The sequence below is a fragment of the Arvicola amphibius genome, chromosome 12 (genome assembly GCF_903992535.2).
Source record: "Arvicola amphibius chromosome 12, mArvAmp1.2, whole genome shotgun sequence".
Classification (NCBI taxonomy): domain Eukaryota; kingdom Metazoa; phylum Chordata; class Mammalia; order Rodentia; family Cricetidae; genus Arvicola; species Arvicola amphibius.
This window is the reverse complement of record NC_052058.2, coordinates 35,488,177-35,498,115: the sequence shown is the minus strand read 5'-3', so window position 1 is coordinate 35,498,115 and position 9,939 is coordinate 35,488,177.

Sequence of the window (9,939 nt, the reverse complement as noted above, 5' to 3'; positions counted from 1 at the left end):
TTTGTCTTTTTGGGTCTGGGTTACCTCACTCAATATGATGTTTTCTAGATCCATCCATTGTCTGCAAATTTTAAGATAATCTTTTTTCCACTGTGTAGTACTCCATTGTGTAAACGTACCATCTTTTCCTTATCCATTCTTCAGTCAAAGGACATTTAGGTTGTTTCCACATTCTGGATATGACAAATAATGCTGCTATGAACATAGTTGAGCACATGACCTTGTGCTATGAGTCAGCATCTTTTGGGTATATGAGGAAGGTTGTTTCCTAATTTTCTGAGAAATTGCCATACTGATCTTCACAGTGGCTGTACCAGTTTGCACTCCCACCAGAGATACAGGAATGTTCCCTTTACCCCACATCCTCTCCAGCATAAGTTGTCATCAGTGTTTTTGATCTTGACCATATTTACAGGTATAAGATGGAATCTCAGGGTTGTTTTAATTTGCATTTCTCCAATGACTATGGATGTTGAACATTTTCTTAAGTGTCTTTCAGCAATTTTATGAGACCTCCTGAAACTGAGAAGCTTCTGTAAAGCAAAGAACACGGTCAACAAGACAAAACTGCAGCTTACAGAATGGGAGAGAAACTTCACCAACCCCTCACTGGACAGAGAGCGTTGGGCACTAATTGATGCTGTAAAACAATTATTAGAATAATAAAAATGTTATTTATTTAAGGGAAAAACTTACAGATCACCATCCTAAACAATAGTCCTCTGAGCACAAACAGGAAGAGAATCCAACAGCTGGAACAGGAGCCAGAATCGAGAGAGCAGGTGTATGGTTCCACTGCTTTTTAAACTATAAAAGACCATGCCCAAGTTGGCTGGTATCTTAAAGACTGTTGGCTGAAGGAGCACAATGTGCTCCCACAGCAAAGGGCTGATCTCCAAAATATACAAAGAGCTCAAGAAATTAGTCATCAAAAGAACAAATAATCCAATAAAAATGGGGTACAAGCCTAAACAGAGAACTCTCAAGAGATGAATCCCAACACTTTAAAACAGTTTTTATGAATATGATAGAGGTCCTTAAAGAGGAAATAAAGAAATCCCTTTTAAGATTGAAAAAAAACAAAAAAAAATGATGAGGAAATTAATAAATCTCCCTTAGAGGAATCCAACAAAACACAAACAGTTGAAAGAAATAAGTAAAATCATTCAAGACCTGAAAATGAAAATAGAACCCCTAGAGAAAAAAACAAATGGAAGGAATTCTGGAAATGAAAATTTTAGAAGGAAATAAAAGTTTTAGGAATCTGAACAGGAACTACAGAGATACACCAACAGAATATAAGAGACTGAAGAGAAAAATCGCAGGTGTTGAAGATACACTAGACGAATTGGATACATCAGTCAAAGAAAATGTTAGATCTAAAAACTACTGACACAAAACTTCCAGCAAAACTGGGACATTATGAAAAGACCATAACTAAGAATAATAGGGACAAAGGAAAGAGAAGAATCCCAGCTCAAAGGCTCAGAAAATGTTTTCAACAAAATCAAAGAAAATGTTCCTAATCTAAAGGAGATGCCTATGAAGGTACAATAAACACACAGAATACCAAATAGACTGGACAAGAAAAGAAAGTCCCCTTGGCACATAAAAATCAAAACCCTAAAAATACAGAACAAAGAAAGAATATTAAAAGCTATTCTGCTGGAACCTCCCTCCAGTTCACCCCACTCCTCTCTCTCAACACCCTTCCCTCTCAGAAGAAAAGCACCAAAAATTCAGGCTCCTTCTCCAAAGCTGTTAGCTGCTAAAGACTATAGCAACAAGGTATTTAAGCCCCCTTTTCTAGATCAGCCATGTGATTTTTTTCCTGTCCCCTTCCCCCACCTCACCTATGGGCCTGGAAAGATCACGAGGGAGTGCTTTGTGCAATAAACCTGGTCTTTTATTTTTAATTCAGCTTGCTCTGGTTTACTGTGTTGGCAGAGAAAGCTATTGGAGCACACATACCTTTCAAAAGCTGCAAAACAAAAGGACCAAGTAACATAAAGGCAGACCTTTTTAGAATTATACCTGACTTCTCAATGGAAGTTTAAAGCTTAAAAGGGCTTGGACAGACTGCACGCTCTACGAGACCATAGATTCCAGGCCAGACTACTCTATCCAATAAAACTTTCAATCATGATAGACGGAGAAAATAAGATGTTCCAAGATAAAATCAAGTTTAAACAATATCTATTTATACAACCATACCTATAGAAGGTGTTCAAAGGAAAACTTCAATCTAGTGAGGTTAACTGCACCTATGAAGACGCAGAAAATAATCTCACACCAGCAAAAACAAAAGAGAGGATACACACACACACACACACACACACACCACCACCACCACCACCACCACCACCACCACCAGCAACAATATCAAATAACAGAAATCAACAATCATTGGTCATTAAATGTTCTCGGTATCAATGGTCTCAATTTCCCAATAAAAAGACATAAACTAACAGAATGAGTACAGAAACAGGGTCGGCTTTTCTGATACATCCAACAAACACACCTCGACATCAAGGATAGACATCACCTCAGAGTAAAAGGTTTGAAAAAGGTATTCCAAGTGAAGTTAATAAGTAAGCTTCTATAGCAATTCTAATAACTAATGAAATAGAGTTCAAACCAAAACAAGTCAAAAGAGATAGGGAACAACAATACATAAATATCCAGGGAAAAATCCACCAAGATGATATTTCAATTCTTAACATATTCTCCTGGAACCCAAGTACACCCAACTTTGTAAAAGAAACACTACTATAGCACAACTCATGGAAACTGAACAATTATGAACATTTATGCTAAATGAAAAAATGGGTGGAGACAGAAATGAAAAAAAAAATTAAAGACTTTCTGGAATTTAATGAAAACGAATCTAAATTGGAAGTCTCATCAAAACCTTCGCACAGAGCTCAGGGAATTCCCCAGAACAGGAGGTAGAAAGATTGCAAGAGCCAAAAGGGATGGAGGACATGAGGAGAACAAGACCCTCTGAATCAACTAAGCAAGGTGCATATGAGTTCACAGAGACTGAAGCAGCAAGTACAGGATATATATGGGTATGCACCAGATTCTCTACATATATGTATGTTATATCTATTAGCTTAGTGTTGTTATGAGACTCCTGACTGTGAAAACAAGGGGGTCTCTGACTCTTCTGCCTGCTCTTGGGTCCCTTCTCCTCCTATTGGGTTGCTGTGTCCAACTTCAATACAATAGATTTTGCTTTATCTTACTATATTTTATTTTACCGTATTTGGTTACCTCTTAGAAGCCTGTTCTTTTTCTAATGATGGACAGAAAGGAAGTGGTTCTGGAGGGAAGGGAGGTGGAGAGAAACTGGTAAGAGTACAGGGAAGGAAAACTGCATCAGGATATATTGTGTGAGGGAAGAATCTATTTTCAATAAAAGGAAAAAATTATTCAACAGAATGAAATGGATAAACTGAAAAATATTAAATAAAACAAAGGTCACTTGCAATGGATTGCTGTCACTTAGTGAAAGGGGCTAGATCTGGGACTCAGTGTCACATGATTTTGCAAGGGTGGATACTCAGCACTTAGAGACATAATAGGAATCTCGTGAGAGGAAGTCTGTTTGCTTTGCCACTCTTACCATTTGTTCATGGGCTGCTGAGGTAGTTAGAAGATGGCTGAAGAAAGAACATGCTGCCACTATAATTTTCTTACCTTACTTGAATATGTGAAAGATTCTTTTGTAATGAACACTGTTACGATTTGAATTGACATATTCTCCCAAATTTGTATTTTGACCAAAGTAAGCCACTAGGGAAGGGAACTTTAAAAGGTATAGCCAGAAACCTGTTTTCAGTTTTTCTCTGTTTCCTTGTCCACCGTAATGTTTGAAGCCTCTACTGTATGCCCCTGCCACTGTGAACTCTACTATGCCTGACCCCCCAACCCAACAAGGCACCAGAAGCATGTATAGTTATAAATTGAAATTACTCTGTCCTTCCATAAACAGTTTCTGCCAAGTATTCTGCCATAATCGTACAAAAGTAACTAACAAAGAAGTTTGTATTTAGTGAAACAGTATCCTCACACATCTATCTACATACATCGCCTTTAGTGAAGAGAGATGACACAATGTTTGGTTTGGAGTCTTTACCACTTCACTGCTTTGTTTCAGAGATGTGTGAATGAAGCTGGCAGAGCCCATAGCATGAGTTTGTAAAGTCTGCTAATTACTTGCTACTCCACTGCTGTGTGTCAAGTTCTCCTCAGCACACAACAGTGAGGCCAGTAATTGGCAGTCAATACTAGCTCACTCTCGTCAAGTCAGAGGGACCACCGTCCAACCTGGCAAAGAAACACTGTTCTTGCCAGGATGTCTTGTCCCACAACTTTAGGAATCTGGAAAATATTTGGCCTGGGTTGTTCTTTACTGTTCAGTAGAATAGAAAGACTTAAGATACATTGCTCCTCCAATTATAGCAGTGGTTCTCAACCTTCATAGTGTTGAGACCCTTTAATATAGTTCCTCATGTTGGGGTGACTACTCCCCACACCATAAAATAATTTGTTGCTACTTTATAACTGTAATTTTGCTACTTTTATAAATCATAATGTAAATATCTGACCTAAGGGATTATGACCCACAAGTTGAGAACCACTGAATTATAGGGCAGCTAACTGATATGCAATGTCTTTTTCATTCTGTAGGTGAAAGTTTCTATCCTGCAAGTCACTCCTAAGCAGTCATACAGAGGCTTAATATCAATATAAATTCTTGGCCAATAGCTCAAGCTTGTTACTAGCTAACTCTTGCTTTCTAAATTAACCAGTATTTCTTATCTATGTTTTGCCATGTGACTTGATAACTTTTCTCCATACAGCATGCCCATCTTGCTTCTCTTCGCATCTGCTCACAAGTTCCAGATTCTGCCCTTCTCTTTCCCAGAATTCTAAGTTTGACTCTCCTGCCTAATCTTATCCAGCTATTGACCTGTGAAATTCTTTATTAAAGCGTTCACAACAGATAAACTCACACAATGTAACGAACATTCCACAACATTCTGCCTTTCAGAGTTCTCACTGGCCACCTTAGGAGAGAGAATAAGGGGGGAAATGGAATGTGACTTCTTATTTGTATAAGAATTTCAAAAAAAAATGAAAATAAAGGTTGGTTTTTTTTTTATTTTTCATTGTGGCTAAAATCCATTTTAATTTCCCCATTCCCAACTACAATCAGCTTTCACAAAGCTCATGAATTAGGGTTTCTATTGCTGTGATGAAACACCAAACGCAATTAGCTATGAATGGGTTTATTTGGCTTACACTTTCTCATTTTAATCCATCATTGAAGGAAGTAAGGGCAGGAAGTCAAGCAGAGCAGAAACCTGATGCAGAGGTGACGGAGGGGTGCTGCTTACTGGCTTGCTCATCATGGCCTTCTCAGTCTAGGGGTAGCACCATACACAATGGGCTAAGTTCTCTTCTCACTAATCATTAATTAAGAAAATTCCCTACAGTCAGATCTTATGGAGCCAGTTTCTCGGTTGAGAATCCCTTCTCTTAGATAACTCCAGTGTCAAGTTGACATAAAATTAGCCAGTACAGTTCATTAAATAAAAATACACAGGAGTCAATGAAGTACACTTTTAATAATTAGACAGAGGGGATGAAGAGATGGATCATTGGGTAAAGTGTTCGCCGCATAACATGAGAACCTGGGTTTGGATCCCCAGTGCCTACATAAAAGCCAGCTGAAGAATATGCTTGTCATACCAGAGTTGGTGGGACAAATCTCAGGGTATTCACTGAATAGCCAGTGATTTCTGGGCTCACTGAAAGACACTCTCTTCAAAAGTAAGATCTAAGTATAAAAGAGGACAATCGATGTTGACCTATGACTTCCATATATGCACACATGGGTGAGAGCAACTGCACATACATGTGTACACTCATGTATACATCAAACCCAAAGGGACATATACACATATGAGGAGAGAGAGAAAGAGAGGGAGGGTAGCAGAGAGGAGAGAGAGAGAAAGAGAGAGAGAGAGAGAGAGAGAGAGAGAGAGAGAGAGAGAGAGAGAGAGAGAGAGAGAAATATTCGGCTTCTCTTAACAACATGCTACAGAGCTAGAAATGTTTTTACAAAGAGGAAGTAATCAAAAATTATATATTATTTCAGTAGAAGATGAAACCAAATTCATGAGAATCTCAGATCTCAGTAACTTTTAAATTTGAAAACCATCTCCACAAAATCTAAAATTTAACAAACTGGAAATGTGACTGCAGATAAACTTAACACCTCACAAGGTTAAGTGATACCAGTTTGTTAATCAGGGAGCTACAGGTGTTTTGCCTTATCATGGGATCAGAATTTCTGCTAATTCAAACCTAACATTGGCTAAGGTTTATGGAAATAAGTTGGAGATTTAGATACTGTGGCTCCAGATTCATTATAATTACCTGGGCAAGTCTGCTTAGGTTGCAAAGTGACCAGATAATGCAAAATGTCCTTTAGGTACTGTGAGCATTGAGAGAACAAAGGCAGCACTCACCTGTCTGTAACCGATAGATATGTGAATTTGGAGAAAGCATAAATGTTCCAGGGAATGAGTGTTCAACATTTGGTTAGCATCTGGTTCTGTGGGTGTGGCTGAGCTGCCAGGGGAAAATGCTAAAAAAGAATGAAAGAAACTCAGAATGACTCTCGGGAGATTGACATATCAAAGGGGCAGGCAGCATCGGGTATCTATAAAAGCAGATGAATAAAGAGTAGCGAAGGAGTGACAAGAAAATGATAGTCTGTTTATCACATTGTCCAAGAGGAGGTCAATCGATAGAAAGTCAAGGACTTGCCCTTGAATAGTCATCTGGCTCCAAGATGGCCAGTTTCAGGGAGAAAGGTGAATGGAAGAAAGATCATACTGATGAGACAAGGATTGTTTGATAATGAAATGTAAGCTTTAATGAAATAAAGCATTTTAGCTGACTTTTGCATTCTGTATAATCTTCCACGAAGGATCTGGCACAAGACAGATATTTATTTGTAATCCTCTTTCCTCCGTGGAGTTGGGACATCTCTGTCCCTTCTGGAGAGCTGCTCTGGGCAAAACTCTTATGAAAAGCTGCCAGTTTCCTAGGAAAGCTTGGTGACTTTGCCTACATGCAACATAGTGATGGCACTGTATTAAGCAATTATTCTGGGTTCTGCTGTGGCTGACCCCGCAAGCGCACCAGGGAGGGCTTGATACTCCTGTCCCAGAAGGGCTTAGGAAAGCATCACACCATGGACAAGGCTGTGCTCAGATAATTTCACCGAGTGGTGACAGGCCATCCATTTTAAGTGCAAATGTTAGGATAAAAGAAACACATTGTTTAACAGCTGTAGGTTTAAGAGATGGTGGTTGTCAATCATGCTTTCTCATAGGGAGAAGACACTTTTAATTAGCTGGCTTGGGAAAATAACCAAAGGAAGACAGTGTTCTTAGACTGGGAAATTAGAGGTGGATACTGTCAAAATTATGCTGTTTTTCCTTGGTAACGCTAACCACCTGAGCAGAATAACCCAGTATTCTATGAGAACAAGAAGACTCACAGTCTATTTGCATTGAGAGAAGAGATTGAGTGCTGGGATCAGGGTGTAGTGTTAGGAATTACATCTCCACATAGGAACAAGACCTTTGAGACTAAGACAGTGAACGTAGAATAGTGGTTTTTAGCAAGGGAGAGAGAATGGTAAAGGGCAAAACCTGTTGGTGCCGTGTTTGCCATGGTTGAGCATATTAGAGAGCCCTTCACTGGGAATATAAACTAGAACAACTCCTATGGAATTCAGTATGGAGGTGGCTCAAAAATTAAGATGGAACTATCATATAAACCAGACATACCACGCCTGCCATATTCCCAAAAGACTCTACATCTTACTAGAGATCCTTGCACATCCATGTTTATTGCTGGACTATTCACACACAAGAACTGATAGTTAAAAAGTGACAAATAAGCACAATAGAGTTTTAGTCAACTAGTAATAAAAACGAAGTTATGGAACAGGTAGGAAAATGGATAGAATTGAAGAGTACTGTGTTAGTTGAGGTGACCTAGTCTCAAAAGGACAAAGCATTCCTATTCTATCTCATATGTGGATCCTAAATTAATGTTTCTGCCTGTATTTATATAAGTGCAGGTTCTCCCTTCTGGATACAGATGATTGTACTAGATAGGAGACAATGAGAGGAAAGAGGGGCCATCAAGAAAAGGGAAGTAGGAGAAAGGTCACAGGTGACATGAAAATAGAAAAAAAGTCTAAAAGAGCTAAAAGGGTTCATGGGAGGGGAGGAGTGAGAAAGTGTGGCAAAGAAACAACAAAAACAAAAGTTTAAAACATCATAATATAACATAGTGTTGTTGTTGTTTTTGAGACAAGATTTCTCTGTGTAGTCTTGGCTGTCCTTACTCACTCTGTAGACCAGGCTGGTCTTGAACTCAGAGATCCTCCTGCCTCTGCCTCCCAAGTGCTGTGACTAAAGGCATGTGCCACCAGCAACCAGCTAGAATATATTTTTAATATGCTAGTAAAAATAGATCTCTTGGTTATTCTACTGAAGACTGCTCAGTAAATACAACAATGTTGGGCTCATCCAAGACACTCAATTACTTGATTAGTTAATGACAAATAAATGAAGTCCACATAAGTAGAAATCTCTCCATTACATGAGCTATACATTCAATTATAATAATTTCTTATAATACTATTTATAAACTTATAATCCCATGAATAGATGAAATATTTTGAATGTAAATTGTGCTCAGTTTAGGGTGGTTCATACAGGCTTGTTTAACAAACCAGTATTAAAAAGTGAACATTGCTAGTTTTATAAGAGAATTTGGGCTCTTTTACCGGTTTCATAATGCCTGGCTATGTGAGGCCATTCCTATTACTATTGTAAAAGTTATTATAAAAATAAACTTAATGACTTAAAGTCAGATCAACTTATTTTTTTATTCTAGTATAAGTTGGAAGCCCTAGGTTAGTTTTATTGGGCTAAAGACAGTGTTGTCCAGTCTGGGTCTTCAGGATGCCTAGAGGAGAATCCCATTTAGTGTCTTTTCCAGGTTTTAAATGCAAATTGTATCCCTGAGTTCATGGTCTCTCTATCTAGAGGGCCAGCTTAGAAGCACATCTAATCCATTTCCTACTGAGACAGTTCTGCCTCTTACTGGTGAAGAGGCTTATGATTAGAATGGGCCCACTGAGATAGTCCATAGTAAAGTTTCCATTTCAAAATCATTAATTCAACCACACATGCAAAATTCTACTTTCTATGTAATAGAATATATTCATAACTTGAGGAATTTGTCCATGGACATTTTTGAGTGTCCATTTTTCTTCCTGGCAGAATAGCAGGTGCGAAAATCCTGACGTAATTGAGAGTCAAGCCAATACATTACTGTCTCTGTGAGTCACACTTATAAAAGCTTTGCTGATCACTTGGCATTATTTTGTATGCTATGAATGTCCAGTGTGTCAGGAAGGCTGCCCTCTATGTCTTCTCGGCCTCTGTAGCCTTTATAGCCTACATAATCCATATCTTCCCAGATAGTCCCCCAGTCTATTTTATAGTTATATTTTATTTATGTTTTAATAAATACGGCTTGCCTAAAGACCAGAGAGTAAAACTAAGCTACTAGAGGCCAGGCAGTGGTGTCACACACCTTTAATTCCAGTACTAGGGAGCCACCACCTTCAATCCCAACACTAAAGGGGGAATATAAGACAGGAGGAGACAGAGGCTCTGGGCTCAGTCTGCCGTAACCCAGCTTTGGTAGAGGTAAGACTTCTCTAGTGGCTTGGATGTTTTGCTTTTCTGATCTTCAGCTTGAACCCCAATATCTGTTTCTGGGTTTTTATTATTCATGCTACACTATTTATCTAAAAAGTCCCAACCATTTTGC